This window comes from Trichosurus vulpecula, chromosome 7 (genome assembly GCF_011100635.1).
Source record: "Trichosurus vulpecula isolate mTriVul1 chromosome 7, mTriVul1.pri, whole genome shotgun sequence".
Lineage (NCBI taxonomy): Eukaryota > Metazoa > Chordata > Mammalia > Diprotodontia > Phalangeridae > Trichosurus > Trichosurus vulpecula.
This window is the reverse complement of record NC_050579.1, coordinates 69788058-69803197: the sequence shown is the minus strand read 5'-3', so window position 1 is coordinate 69803197 and position 15140 is coordinate 69788058.

Sequence of the window (15140 nt, the reverse complement as noted above, 5' to 3'; positions counted from 1 at the left end):
TTCATATATACACACATAAATGGATGCATACATACATATGTGTGTATCTATATATAGGTTTATTCATTTTTGTCACAGAGATGGAAGAATCAATGTGATTGTGTGTGTGTGTGTGTGTGTGTGTGTGTGTGTGTGTGTGTGTGTCTGAGTGAGAGGAAGTTGTATTGGGAAAGACTATGGCGTAAACACGAGGCATTATTAAGATCTTTTTTTTATTTAAAGAAAATAAGGCTGTATTTACTTTCAAACATGGTTCATTACTTTAGCTGAATGTTTTTTGTTGTTGTTTTGATCAATGGTCTCTGAGTGTGAAGTAGAGGAATTTATTCGTAAATGAAAGATAATGTATAAACAAAAGTTATCAATTACAGCTATTATCTATATCAACCTACCTATTTTATGTGTGTATGTGAAAGGGGGAAAGAATATAACTATAATATATATTTAGGAGCAGAGATTGGTTTTAGACATAAAGTGATGGAATATTGGTGACCAGGATCTGGGGGCTCTTAATACTTGAAATCTTTAATGATGATGAGTTTAAGTACGTCAAGAGAAGGGCAACCAGGATAATGAAGGATCTTGAAATCATATTATGAGAAGTTATTGAAGAAATTGTAGATTTTAAAGCTGGAGAACAGAAGACTTATGGGTACATGATTTAAAAATAGACAAAAATAAAATTCAAGAATTAGAAGTGTTGTCATATAGAAAAGGGATTTGTTTGGTTTTACTTAAGCATAAAAAGACACTAATGGATGAGGTGCTTAATGTTGCCTCTATATAAGGGGAAAAATTACTAATCATTAAATATGTCAGGGAGTAGAATGTTCTGCTTCAGGAAAGAAAATCCTTTTCACTAGAGGTCTTTTAAAGAAAAGCATATTTTCAATGTTAATCATTTGGGTAGAGGTTAGCTTTTGGGCAGCTAGGCACTGCAGTTGAAAGACTGACAGGTCTGGAGTCAGGAAGATTCATCTTCCAGTGTTCAAATCTGGCCTCAGATACTAGCAAGCCACTTAACCTTGTTTTCCTCAGTTTCCTCATCTGTAAAATAAGCTAGAGAAGGAAATGGTAAACCACTCCACTATCTTTGCCAAGAAAACCCCAAATAGGTTCATGAAGAAGAGTCAGACATGAATGAAATGAAAGAAAACCACAAAACAAAGAGGTTAGAATCAGTGACCTGTGGGGTCCCTAGGTCTATCATCCAGTAGTTTTATACCAATGTATAAAATACACTAATTAAATGAACAGCATGTTTATTAGTAGCATAGGGTCTCTAGGAGACTCAATAGCAATAGACAACTGAAGATAACTGTTGTCAGACTCCAATTTAACAAATGAATAAGAGAGTATAAAAACATTTATTAATCTCTTACTGCCAGTAGCCAGCCACTGGGATACCTACTGAGGATACAAAAAGAGAAACAACTCCTTTCTTCAAATAGCTTGTATCTTTTAAATATTTATTTAGTATTTAATTTACATGTAAAAACAATTTTTAACATTTGTTTTTAAAACTTTGAGTTCCAAATTCTCTCCCTCCATATACTCCTCATTGAGAAGGTAAGCAATTTCATATAGGTTATATATGTGTAGTCATGCAAAACATATTCATAAGTCTTATGAAAGAAAACAGACAAAAAACTCAAGAAAAATATAGGAAGTGGGAAAAAAGTTGCTTCAATCTATATTCAGACATCATCCATTCTTTCTCTGGGGAGGGATAGCATTTTTCATCCTAAGTCCTTTGAAGTTGTCATGGATCATTGTATTGCTGAAAATAGCTAAGTCATTCACAGTTAATCACCTTACAATATTGCTGTTACTTTGTACCAAGTACATTTCATTTTACATCAACCCATGTAAGTCTAGAAGTTTTTTTCAAAGCATCCTTCTCATTTCTTATAGTACAATAGCATTCCATTATAACTACACACCACAACCTATTTGGCCATTCTCCAATTGGTGTGCATCCCCTCAATTTCTAATTCTTAACTACTAGAATAGAAAAGAGCTGCCATAAATATTTTTGTATATTTAGATCCTTTTCTTTTTTGTTTTTTATCTCTTTTGGGATACAGACCTACTAGTGGTCTTGCTAGGGCAAAGGGTACGCATGTTTCCACAGCCCTTTGGGCATAGCTCCAAATTGTCCTATAGAATGGTTTAATCAATTTACAACTCCAGCAACAGGACATTAATGTATCATTTTTCTGCCATCCCCTCCAACACTTGTAATTTACCTTTTCTGTCCTGTTATCTAATCTAACAGGTATGAGGTAGGACCTCAGAACTGTTTTAACTTGCATTTCTCCAATCAATAGTGAGTTAGAATATGGCTATAGATAGCTTTAATTACTTCATCTGAAAACTGATTATATCTTTTGATCATTTATCAATTGGGGAATGGCTTTTATTTTTTATAAATTTGACACCATTCTCTATATGCTAGAGAAATGAAGCCTTTATCAGAAAAACTTGCTTCAATTTTTTTTGTAGTTACTATTGCCGACTCTATTTCCCTTCATCCTATTCCCCATACCCTCATTTATTCTATTCTTTCTGTCCTTTTACCCTTTTCCTCCTCAAAAGTGTTTTGCTTCTGATTACCTCTTCTGTCAATCTTCCCTCTCTTCTATCACCCCTCTCCCTTCTCTTATCCTTTTTCCCTTCTATTTTCCTGTAGGGTAAGATAGATTTGTATACCCCATTGCCTGTGTATCTTATTTTTCAGTTACATGTAAGAACAATTTTTAATCTTTGTTTTTAAAACTTTGAATTTCAAATTCTCTCCCTTCCTCCTTCCCCACCTACCTTCATTGAGAAGGCAAGTAATTTGACATAGGTTATACATGTGTAGTCATGCAAAATACTTCCAAAATAGTCATGTTGTGAAAGACTAACTGTATTTCCCTCCATCCTATCCCACCCCCCATTTATTCTATTCTTTCCTTTCACCCTGTCCCTCCTCAAAAGTGTTTGCTTCTGATTACCCTCTCCCTGACTCTGCCCTCACTTCTATTGCTGCTTCTCTCTTATCCCCTTCCCCTCTACCTTCCTGTAGGTAAGATAGATTTCCATACCCAATCGAGTGTATATATTATTCCCTCCTTAAGCCAAATCCAATGAGAACAAGGTTCATTCATTCCCTCTTAACCTTCCCACCCCTTGATTTTTCTTGACTCTTTTATGTAAGATAATTTACTCCATTCTGCATCTCCCTTTCCCCTTCTCCCAGTGAATTCCTCTTTTACCCCTTAATTATATTTTTTAGATATCATCCCTTCATATTTGAGTTACCCTGTGCCCTCTGTCTACATATATATTCCCTCCAACTACCCTAATAATGAGAAAGGTCTCATGAGTTACAAATATCATCTTTCCATGTAGGAATGAAAACAGTTCAACTTTAATAAGTCCCTTATGATTTCTCTTTCCTGTTTACCTTTTCATGTTTCCCTTGAGTCTTGTATTTGAAAGTAAAATTTTCTATTTAGCTCTGGTCTTTTCTCAAAAATGCATTAAATTTTTTTATTCTTTTAAATTCCATTACTGAATGTCAATTTTTTCCCCTCATTGATTATACTCAGTTTTGCTGGGTGGGTGATTCTCTATTTTAATCCTAGCTCCTTTGACTTCTGGAATATCATATTACAAGCCCTCCTATCACTTAATGTGGGACCTACTAAATCTTGTGTAATCCTCATTGTGTTTCTACAGTACTTGAATTGTTTCTTTCTGGATGCTTGCAATATTTTCTCCTTGGCCTGGGAGCTCTGGAATTTGGTTATAATATTCCTGGGAGTTTTCATTTGGGGATCTCTTTCAGGAGCATCCATAGCTGCAGCTGCTGCCACCACTGCTGATTCATTCACTCCCAAGGCCTGCTCCTGGTTGGCTGGGGCCAGGGCTGAACTGTGTTCCTCTCCCAGTCAGGTCCAACATACCTTTCCTACTGACCTTCTAAGTTGTCTTTGCTGTTTGTGGGTTGAGAAGTCTGAAAACTGCCACAGCTGCCGGCAATTCAGTCCCCTGAGGCCTGCTCCACCAGGTTTGCTATGGCCAGGTCTGTGTTGGTACAGGCTATGCTGGACAGTGCTCCTCTCTCAGCCTGATGCAACAGATCTTTCTTGCTGCCCTTCCAGGGCTGAAAATTTGTTTCATTCTGTTTTTTGTGTGTTCTGCTATTCTAGAACTTGTTTAGAGTCATTTTTACAGGTATTTGGAGTTGTTTGGGGGAGAGCTCAGGTGAGTCCCTGCTTTTACTCCACTATCTTGGGTCTGCCCCCAAAGAGCTTGTATCTTAATAATGGGAAGTAATATCTATAGGCAATTTATGGCCAGGAAAAGGACATTTTAAGTCATAAGGATATTGAGTTGATCTATCAAGCAATCCATTGTCACTATTTTTCCAGAAGTAATAACAGTATTAATTTGATTGTTATACACTGAGCAAGAGGTAGAAAGCGAGATAGTGAAGATGCAAAGTAGGAGGAGGAAGAGGAGGTAATACATATATAGCAAGGTGGTCTGAATGGACACCTAGATGTCTGGATGGGATAGGAAATATGGTCTGGCCTGGGGCTAGCTAGGTACAGCATAGTGGTCAAGGTAATTTTACATTCACTCAGTCACCAATTGAGGCAACTCAGATCCAGGGCAAGAATTTCAGAGCTAAGTGGAAAAATTTCCTCATGTACTGGGATCATAGATTTAGAAGTTTTGATTGCTGATCGCAGTGAGGAGAAGCAGGGAAGTGGCAGCAAGACATTGGATATCCTGGATGGATGAATAACTGGATGTGATAAGATGCTAAATCTAAGGGTTTAACCATGCCACAGATAATATAGACAACAGCTGTTCACCTCAGGAGGAGAAGTTGGGATCATATGTCATCAGGACACCAACATTCCCTAGTTCAAGGCAGTTCCAAGACACATCCTAAAATAGTTGGAAACTAAAATCTAATCTAGGCATTCTTATAAAAAGAATTGGCAGTTGATAGAAAATGTGATTCTTGTGTAGCCAATGGCTAAATTTAAGTAGATATATGTATAGATAGATATAAATATCTATCTAGCTATATGTATGTATACATATATAGGATTATTTTTATTATATAATATATTTATTTATTTTATATATATGTATCTACATAATGTGCTGAACTAAAATATGAGATCCATGATGTTAAAGTTCATTTAGAGAGTGTTAAGAGGTATAGAAAATAGGGTGCCGGGTTGGTTGCCCTTTTATTTGCTGAAGGACTATCATTTCTTGGGTTACTTTTGAAGAATTTGAACCAAGAATCCTTTATTTTCAAGTACCTCTGTGTCTTCCTGCTCACTGGTAGAGGTAAGATCTTTCCCTGCAAGAGAAAATAGAATTAAAAGGGAAGATAGGATGGAGGAAAATATATTTAGCAACAGTAACCATAAAACACGAAATAAGTTTCTCTGATAAAGGCCTCATTTCTCTCATATAGAGAAGTAAGTCAAATTTATAAAAATAAGAGCCATTCCCCAACTGATAAATGATCAAAAGAGATGATCAGCTTTCAGATGAAGTAAGTAAAGCTATCTATAGCCATATGAAAAAAATACTATAGCTCACTATTGATTGGAGAAAAGCCCATTAAAGCAACTCTGAGGTACTACCTCATACCTATTAGATTGGTTTGTAGGACAGAAAAGATAAATGACATATGTTGAAGGGGGCATGGGAAAAAATGAGACATCAATACACTGTTGCGGTGTGAACTGATTCAACCATTCTGTAGAACAATTTGGAACTATGCCCAAAGAGCTATAAAACCCTTTGACCTAGCAATATCACTACTAGGTCTATATTCCTAAAGAGATAAAAAACAAAAAGGAAAAGGACCTATACATACAAAGATACTTACAGCAGCTCTTTAATGGTGGCAAAGAATTGTAAATTGAAGGCACGCCCATCAATTGGGGAATGGCTAAACAAGGTGTGGTATGTGATTATGATGGAGTACTGTTATCCAGTAAGAAATGATAAGCAGCTTGCTCTCATAAAAATCTGGAAGGATTTGCATGGGCTCATGCAAAATGAAATATACTGTGTATAAAGTAGCAATAATATTGTAAGATGATCAGCTGGGAAGGACTTAGCTATTCTCAGCAATGCACCAATCCAGTACAACTCTGAAAGACTCATGTTAAAAAATGCTATCCATCCCCAGAGAAAGAACTGATGGTGTATGAATATAAATTGAAGTATACTTTTTTAAACTTTATGTTTTTGAGGTTTTTTTGTCTATCTTTTCTTTCACAATATGACTATTATGGACATGTATTGCATGGCCACATGTGTAGCCTATATCGAATTGCTTACCTTCTCAATGAGGGGAATAGAGAGGGAGGAAGGGAGAGAATTTGAAACTCAAAATTTTAAAAACGAATGTTGAAAATTGTTTTTACATGCAACTGTGGAAAAATTAAATACTGAATAACAACAATAACAGTACTACTACTAATAAAAGATCTTTTCCTGTACTCATTTAAGTTGTCTTTTTTATATCCAGATCAAGGATGGAGATTTTATTTCTCTGATTACATGATGGAGCTTTATAGAAGTTAGTGTAGAAATTAATAAGCTATAGCAAAAAACATACATTTTTGCTGTTTAGCATAAGGACAGTTCATATTTAAAAGGTTTAAAGCTACAACAGTAGGATAATAGTTGGATTTAATCAGAAATCACTGGTGCAATTTATGGCAACATTGCCTATAATTCTCTTATAATATCTGATTATTTAATGTCTTTATTTTCTCTATTTTATACACATAAAATGTTAAGCAGCTGCACTAGAAGAGATTAAATTGGATTTTAGATTTTTCTTTAAATGTAGGACATAACTTTACTATCTGGAAATTAAAATGCAGTGTATAAAATGGAAATTAGCAGTTATTATCATAATTTTAAATCCTCAGAGATTCTTTCTTCAACTGCTAAGAAATATCAGTCTTAAGATCTTCTTTATGTTGTGAAAATAAAAGGTTATCTCTGAATGGTTTCCATGCTACCTTGAAATGACTTATGCAGCTGGCAATTCTGCAAAAAATATTTAAACTGCAAAAAGTTTGGTAAAGGGAAAATCAAATGTGTACGCTCCATTTATTTGTTCAAAAATAGTATATAAATTCATCAAAGTTATCACATACTACCTGAAGCATTAGGGTCTTTAAAAAAATATTTAATCATGATTAGATACCAAAATTTTGCCATTTTAAAGTACAAATGGAGCAGCACCTCTCCTATTTATGTCTTCTTTAGATAAAGTCTGCCAAAATCTGACATAGGTATCAGTTATTTCTCATGGGTTGCATCAATATACCACCCAATTCTTGACATCGAGATCTCACAATCTAGGAAGGGTGATAACATGTGTACATACCCTCCCCCCCTCACAAATACAACCAAATTAGTATATGATAAGTTCTTTTCTAATTACCCATGTTTCTATGACCAGTTAAGTTCTGAAGGCAAGTTACAAACTCAGGATTCCCTCATTCCAAATTCAGTGCCTTTTCCTACATTCCGCATTACTTTTATTTCTAGTGTAGAATCCCAGTATAAGGAGTATTAGGGTACAGCATCAATTTGCCAATGTGAACTCTAGTAGTAAGAATCCTCGTGTTCTATTTTCAATGAACAGTGATATTCTTATTTCATCCACGCCATAAAGTATAGTGATTAAAAATTAGAAAATTTGTTCTCTTAACCAGAAACAAACAAAAATACGTTGTTCAATATGGTCTTTTTTTCGTTAAACTCTTTCAAGCCCATATTATCTCTAGGACCAAATAAAAATACCTTTACCTAGCATTTAAAGCCTACCACAATGTGGGCTTCAGAACATCTTTCTAGGCTCATTGCACATGACTCTCCACAAATTCTATAGACCATCAAAATAACTTACTTGATGTTTACATAGAAATATACAACATTCTTTTTTCCACCTCCGTGTCTTTACATAGGCTGCTTCCTCTTGCATGAAATAATCTCCTTCTACAGCACTATTTTTAAAATCTCTACCTTCTTTCTTTAAAAATAACTATTATGAGTTTAACAAATACAAAGTTTTGCATATGAGAAACTGTAGACAAATACAGAATGAAAAAGATTATATGAAAGTGAAACTGTAACTTTTCAATTACCTAGGACAAGAGTAGGTCTGAAGGCCAGTTGTTGCCCTATTACTATTTTGTACACACAGAAGTTAAGAATGATTAAGAATGGTTCCTATATCTTACAAAAATCATTTTTAGCTCCCCAGCCCTACAAAAGCAAGCAGAAGGCCAAATTTGGACTACAGAGTTTAGTTAGCTTACCCCCGACCTACAGACACGAAATAAATCCAACTTGGACACGAACAGGACATCAATTTTGTGTGAAGGTTGAAACATGTCATTTAAAAAAAAAATATTTTCAGTGGCTCTAATGACTCAGACTTTGGTTAGATTATTTCAGTAAGAGATAACTTCATAATATGATACTTCAATAGGTACATTATCCTTACATATAGAAGAATGTATTCCAAATATAAAGATGGCAACCCATATATACCGTCTTGTCCTGTGTTCCTCTTGTCCATGTCATTCTGTAATTGCAACCAGCTAGGGTCTTTTTACTTGTTCTCTTCATATTGTGTAGATACCAATAGATGATATGAGTTGTCCATCAGTTATCCCTTGGTGTTGCCACATAGGATGCCAAACCACAAAAATATAAGATTGGTTTTGAATGTGCAATTCATTTTAAATAAACACACAGTTGAATGTGTCAGTGAGCAAGGATTTAATCATTATTTCTTTCATGTAAGGCTCACCCCAATAATTGGCACATGCTTAAACTATGGTTACCTTTGAAAAATAGGGGGAATATGTTATTTTATTGGCCAGTTATTTATAACTTGAAAATAAAATAAACCTTCAAAGAAAAAAATTGTGACTTAACATAATTGGCATAGATTGAGAAATAGATTTTTAACAAACCTCTACATTTTTCAGTAGAGCTTATTATGGAAGATAAAATATATAATCAGGGTGCACAAGAAATAAGTTCCTTTGACTTCCTGGAAACCTTTGATGAAGTTCTACATGGAGGGATGATGAATAAGCTAAGAGATACAAGAATTCTGGGCAGCATATGTGAATCACTGAAATGAGCTAAAAATGAAAAATGTAGAATACTTTCAAAGTAGTTTATGACCAAATTCTTGGGCAAGTGTCAAGTGGGGTTTCATAAAGGTCACTCTCTTGCTCTCTATTGCTTTCAAGTCAGGGAAGTGACTTAATCTTTATTTCACTCAAATTCTTGTTGCTAAAAAGCAAAAATATAATAGCAGGCAGTGTTATTCATCAGGCTACAGTATATGATATGATTATCAGAAAATCACAGAAATTGTAGATATCAGGAATTAATGTTGTTACAGAAATTATTAGAAATTGGCAAATTATTAAAATGTCTTTGATTTTTTTGTACACAAACTTTCCACAAGGCTTTATATGAAAAATGAAGACTCAAACAATTAAAAAATCAGTCAGGTTTGATAACATATAAAGTAAATAACTGTGAGAGCAGAATGTAGCTACTCTTCCTTCTACTATTACATCATCACTACAACCACCACCACCACCACCAGCACTAGCACTAGCATCGCCACTCCTCCTCCTCCCCTCCTCCTATTAATAACACTACTTCTAATAATAACTAACATTTCTATAGTGTTTACCATGCACTAGGCACTGTGTTAAGTGCTTTACAAACATTATCTCATTTTATTATTATTTAAATCAGAATGGCTATGATATATTCTCTTATCAGGTACTTCTAACCTTGGAAATCTTACAATTTAATCAGAAAAGTAATTGACATGATTAAGAAAATGAAGAATGTATTAATATTGGTGTATCAATTGAGGCAGTAAATTTGTTTTTAGACTTTTAATAGTCAATCAGCACACATTTGTGAAGTGCTTCCTGTGTTCTAGACATTGTTCTAGGTTATGCAGTGACAAATACAAAATAGTCCCTACCTTCAAGAAGTTTCCATTTTGTGAAGGGATACATGCACACAGATAAAAAGATAAAAAATATATACAAAATACAATCAATATCAGAAGCAACAGCCACTGGAGGGGGGTATGTGAGAATCAGAAAAGCCCACATATAGAAGAAGGTGCTTGAAATGAGATTTGTAAATCCCTAGGGATTTAAGAGGTAAAGGTGAGAAGAGAGTATGTGGGAACAGTCTGTGTAACTGAATTGATATGGGAAATAGTATATTGTGGGTGAGGAACAGCAATGAGGCTAGTAGCTGTACTAAATAATATATAAAAAGGAATAATATCTAAAAAGTCTGAAAAGGCAGTTTGGAGCCAAGTTATGAAGACTTTAAATGCCAAAAAGAAAAGTTTGTTTTCAGTGCTATAAGTGATAGGAAGACAAGGGAGCTTCTTGGATATGGTTACACTGTAGCTGTAAGATGGATAGATTGAAAGGGGTAAGATTTGAATGGGAAAATTGGAAAAATTAGGAGGCTGCTAGAGGTAAGTTCAGGCAAGAGGTGATAAAATGATTATACTAAAAAAAAAAACCTCATCCAAACTATTCAACAGTTTTCAGATGAAGAAAACAGAGCTATCTATAGTCATATGAAAAAATGCTCTAAATCAATGTTGATTTAAGAAATACAAATAAAAAAACTCTAAGGTACCAACTCATATCTATTAGATTGGCTAATATGACAGAAAGAGAAAATAATAAATGTGGGAAGGGATATGGGAAAACAAGGACAGTAATGTACTGTTGGTAAAGTTGTGAACTGATCCAACCATTCTGGAGAGCAATTTGGAATTATGCCCAAAGGTCTATAAAACTGCATACCCTTTGACCCAGGAATACTACCACTATGTCTGTATCCCAAAGAGATTTTTAAAAAGGGGGGGGAAAGAAAAATATTTGTAGTAGCTCTTTTTTGTGACAAAGAATTAGAAATTAAGGAGATGTCTATCAATTGGGGAATGGCTAAACAAGTTAAGGTATATGGTTATAATGGAATATTACTATGCTGTAAGAAATGATCAGCAGGCTGTTTTCAGGAAAACCTTGAAAGACTTATATGAACTGATGCAAAGTGAAGTAAGCATAACCAGGAGAACATTATACATAGTAACAGCAATACTCTATAATGATCAGGTGTGAATGATTTAGCTATTCTTAGCAATACAAGGATCCAAGAAAATTCCAAAGACTCACGATGAAAAAAAAAAAAAAAAAACAAACTATCCACCTCCAGAGAAAGAACAGAGTCTAAATGCAGATCTAAGCATACTATTTTTCACTTTCTGTTTTTTGTGGTTGCTTCCTTTTGGGTCTGTGTCTTCATTTATATGCTTTGCATGATCAAACACATATAGCCAATATCAAATTGTTTATCATTTCAGGGAGGGAGGAGCTAAGAGAGGCTGAGAAAAAAATTTGGAAATCAAAATTTAAAAAAATGTTAAAATTGCTTTGAAATGTAATGGGGGAAATGTTTTTTTTAAAATCTCACATTTTATTTTCAATGTACTTTTTGGGGGTAGAGGAATATATTTGTGGTTTCATTTGTATGGGGAATTGCTGGTATGAAATATCCCTCGACCAATACATCCTTTAACTCATTTGTAACTTATAGAGAATTTATAATGACATAGGATGAAAGATTTAGAATGGAAGGAGACTGTAAAAGCAATTGTAACAACAATGCTACTTGCCACTACTGTGGCTGTGTGAGGCCAATAACAGCAGCACACAGGAGGGCCACTAGCACAGGTTCTTTGATCTTCTTTTCTAAGGAAAGCAACTTTAAGGGGTTTACAATCTCACTTTAATTAAACATAAGTATATCATTCATTTAGTTCAGGGTAAAAGGTTAGCACCCTGAGCTTCAAAGAAGACACAAACAGAAATCAAAAAACAGAGAAAATATAAACGGAATAAATAACACAAATCAACAGACAGGCTTCTGTCTGAACAAAGCTATAAATACAGAGTTACCAGATAGAGAAGCACCAACATCTGGGTTTTTCAAAGCAGAGGGGTGGGGCTCCTTAATAGCTACCCAGAGTCTCCACACCAACAATCTTCCAATGAGTGAGCCCCAAACAAAAGAATAACCTTAGAGTATATATACACACTTCTTCAAGGTCAGAGTGCTTCATACCTCTCCAGGGCTTCACACCTCCTGTGAACTTCATACCTCTTGAGGGTTTCACACATCTTGAGGGTTTCATATCTCTTGAGGGTTTCACACCTCTTGAGGTTTTCACATATTTCAAGGGTGTGGGCCTTCTAAAAGGCCAGACTCAATCAGAGGCACTTGATTGCCCCAGTGCTGAGAAGCACTCCAAAACAAAAGACAACAAAAAGTCCCACTTTGCTTGCCCTTACAGCATCTGGTACAATCTCTACATTTTATATCAGAGACCCTGAGGCCCTGAGAAATTAAATAGCTTGATCAAGATTACATAGTTATTAAGTAGAAAAGTTCCATAGGAAATACTGGAGCTTAGAATCTAACCTAGGTCCTTTGATTTCAAATGCAGTGTTGTTGCCACTATTCAACATTATTTTCAATATAGGGAATACCTTTGGACTTTTATTAGCAAGAAATAATTTTGATCACACAACTTTATTGCTAATAATTTTTTGAACCCACACACCAATATTTGTTTATGGCATATATGTGTGTGTGTACATATATACACACACATACACACACCACACACATATATGTATGTATATGTATACATGCATACATATATACACACATACATACACATATATGTATACACATATATACATACAAATGTATGTGTATATATGCTTACATATACTATTTTCCCAATAATTATTTTGTGAAATTTACATAAAATAGAAATTATGAAAGAATGGGATAAAGATAATAAATTTGATTCTAAACTCAATGGGCAGTCAGCAGAGTGGGAAAGCATCAGAGAGAAGAGGTATTAAGCTGTCTATCAAACTGAAGGTATACAGACACATTGTGTTGACCTCATTGCTGTATACCTGTGAAACCTGGAGAGTCTACCAGGGTCATGCCAGGCAACTGGACTGCTTCCATTTGTATTGTCTTAGTAAGCATCTGAAGATCATCTGCCAAGAGAAGGTACCGGACACTGAGGACCTTTCTCAAGGTGAATTGCCAAGCATTCAAACTCTACTGTAGAATTTGCCACTATAATAGGCTGGCACTTTGTTCCAATGTAAACATTCTTTTCCCTAAAAGACTATTTAATGGAGAATTCAAGAAGGACAGATGCTCACATTGTGGTCAAAAGAAGTGCTACAAGGACTCTCTCAATGTATCTTTGAAGAATTTTGGAATGGATTACGTGATGTGGGAAAAAATGGCAAGGGACCACACAGCATGGTGTGCCTGCAACAAGGAAACACTGTGCTCTATGAGTGAAGCAGAATGGAAGTAGCTGAAAAGAAATGTGAGATATGCAAATTTAGAGACTTCTTCACTTCAAATGTTCATATGGACTATTTGTGTCTGACCTGTGGTAGAGATCTTATAGGTCTGATCAGCCACAGTAGAATACACTGTACCTTGACTCCGACATAGTGATGTCATTTTGATCCTCTTCAAGGAGGAAGGACAACAACCAACCAACCAGTTTGTAGGAAGCATGGATAAATATGATCTGAGGAGTAGCTTGCTTCTTAAGAGAGGAGGAGAGCATGAGGAAATACCTGAAGCACTCTCAGAATGCTCATTGCCAGGGAGAGACAAGCATATCCAAAGAGAGCTGTGAGGGTCAGGGCTCTTCTCTTCAGTTTCTCAGAGGAGTAACAGACTAGAACTTTATCTATCTGTATATGTAAGTAGTGCTAATCTTGGGATACAAGTCTGATTCAGAACAAAACCTCCTGCCTCTTGGCTAATTTACATATGTTGACTTAGCCCCTTCTCAGCCAAATCTCATTACATACATGACTAACAAATAGCAAAAAATCAACAAACCTGTTTATCCAAATAAACTGCAAAAAACAAAATTGGAAAAATTGAAGATTAGAATGTTCTAGAAGGTGTACCAGAGTATATGCTTTAGATTGCAATGGGATAATACCTCATCTCATGAAGAGAGAGAAAATTATCTACAATCTCTAGGGAAGAAAGTTGGAAATCAGGGACATGTTAAAAGTCAGCTTCTCCTATATGTCTGCAAATTCTAAAGTCTTCTTTCATTTCTCTTTAAAATGACTGAAGTGATATATATCTCTCCCTGAAGTTCTTGTACCAATTACACCCAATATTAAAATGGTAGCATCATGTTAGTATCTATCCATCAGTTAGGAGTCACTAAAAAGGCCCTAGGCTTTACATATACACATATGCATACTTGTGTAAGTATGTATGTATATACACATACATGCACACACATATCTATGCATATAACATGCTCATTATATATGTATACACACATGCACACATGTTATAGAAATACATTTGTCCCCATGGGTATAATATATCACACATATACAAGCACATGCATCTGTGTGTATGGATATATACTTATATGCATATATACACACATAAATACATATATTGGTACATGTATGGCATACATTTATATTTTCACAGAAGAACATACAAATACTTATATTGCTAATTCATATCTACACACATTGATAGCAGAGCTCCCTATAGAATGAAATCATAGAGGTCTAGTCAAACTATAATTTTTCACTTGGAATATGGTATGTGTGTTTGTATATACATATATATGTATATGTATATATATACACACACACAAATATAGATATATATATACACCCACATATGTAGAACACATATACACATTTACACATTCAACACAGTGCTATAATATTTAGCTATTATCTCCCTCTATTCCTTTCCTAATGTTTATATAAACATATTATATATGTGCATATATTTTTAATATAGCCTTATTTTCCCAAGATCCAGTACTACATCTATTGTACCCTCCTACTAACATATTATTTTTTTACACTGAACTTAGATCTATCTAGGAGTTTATTTTTTTCTTTTTCCCTTGGTGTTAACTA